The sequence below is a fragment of the Myotis nattereri genome, assembly GCF_964212035.1.
Source record: "Myotis nattereri genome assembly, chromosome: 1".
In the NCBI taxonomy this organism is placed as follows: Eukaryota; Metazoa; Chordata; class Mammalia; order Chiroptera; family Vespertilionidae; genus Myotis; species Myotis nattereri.
Window position 1 is genome coordinate 152,266,846 of NC_138075.1, and position 1,824 is coordinate 152,268,669.

Sequence of the window (1,824 nt, forward strand, 5' to 3'; positions counted from 1 at the left end):
TGCTGTGATGCTGGAGGTGACTCAACAACTCTTGCACGCCATGGTTCCTCTCACAGAGTGGAGACATCACAGCCAGCAGTGCAAGGCTGCACATCCCTCACACCTAACCTGAAAGCTGCAGATCTCTCCCCGGACTGGCCTGGGAACTCGAGTGAAGGCCGAGGCTAGAACTCACCATCAGTAGATAGCTGAGGCCACACAAGAGAAAGAACTGAGACAGAACTCAGAGTCAGTCACCATAGAAATGACAGTCCAACTACCCACTTTTCACACAAAATAACACTTCCTTCCAGAAGTTTCTGCAACTTGATGACCCAGTCAATGGACATAAGAAAAGGAGACAACAAAATATTAATTAAAGTATGTCTATTCTATGAAATTTTTATTAAGAGTTCACCACCTTGAACCCTGGGAAGACCCCAAAAATGTAGATTTGATAAAGGAAATTAAATGATTTCTGGATCATTGACTTCCAAGTCAATTTAAAAATTTTTAGTGATAATAATGATCTTTTGCTAGGCATGGGTAAGAGCCAGTCTTGGCTGAATACTTACCAACAAAGTAAATATTGAATATTGGCAAGAATTTAAAAAATGTTGACTACTTTCAAAATATATTACCAATATCTTGTTCCTTTCAATGAATTTTTTTCAACGATATTATAATGTTAAAATGTCTGCTTTTCAGATAATACAGATTGGGGCAGTGAATACCAACATAAACACTCTTTTAAAAGGCACTTTTTTCCAAATCACCTTAATTAATGATGGTTCATATTATTAGATTGATCTCTGAGAGAGACAGTGCCAATTCTATCATATACTTAGAAGAGCAAATACACTTGCAGAAAAAAGGGAGAGAGATTAAGAGAGAGATGGATAGATAGATAGATAGATGGATGGATATTAAATCAGGAAGGAATATTTTCACTCTATCGTAACTAAATGTATAATGTTGAAGTGGCGTGGGTTAGCTTGATTTACCCAAATAGTTTTCTTGTGTTACTTCTTTATTTGCAAGAAGTTTCTGATTTAAATGTGTGTCCCTTTAAGTTGTTTTATAAGTCAGTAATTAGCTGCCTTTTCTCATGGTTTGGAGCTTCCTTCTAAATAGGATGCCCCTGGAGAGCTACTATCTGTCAATAGGTCAGAATCCCAGGGACAGCCCTGGGAAGTCCCATACTGGCCCCTAATTGGGGTAAGAACAAGAGCTACCCCTGGAAAAATACACTCAAATACCAACACAAAATGGAATTACCTGGCAAAGCTCAGGCCTACAAATCTTTAAATGAGGCAGAGCCTCTACAGCCTAAGAGTCGTGGATTGGATTTTGCCAAAGCCTCCAGCAGCACAGGAGATGCTATATTTACCTCCCAAGAATCTCTTTGGGGAAATGATGCAAAATTAAAAAGTTCTGTGCCTCTTCCTTGGAAAATATCTTAGCTATTGTTGCCAATTACAAGTACTTTTGTATTTCTGTATCCTCTTCATTCTCAATCCCATGAGATGCATCACTCATTGGAAATGACTCCTCATCTATAGGTCAGAGGGAAAGCTAGGAAGTGGGTGCACTGAAGGAAGAATTTTATCGTGGATTTGGGGGATTTAATGTATTTCAGGACATACTCTGTCCGCCTTGGGAAAACACAGTTATCTCTGCTACATGCTCACTTTAAGTTGCTTTTCCCTTAATGGCCCACTTGGTATATCAAGAGTTTTCATTGGATTATACTCTTGGCAAATCCAACAGAATGAAGCTGGCGGGCCAGGGAAGAACGTCTCGTATCCAAAGCAAAGACACTTAGACTAACACAAGTGAAGAAGA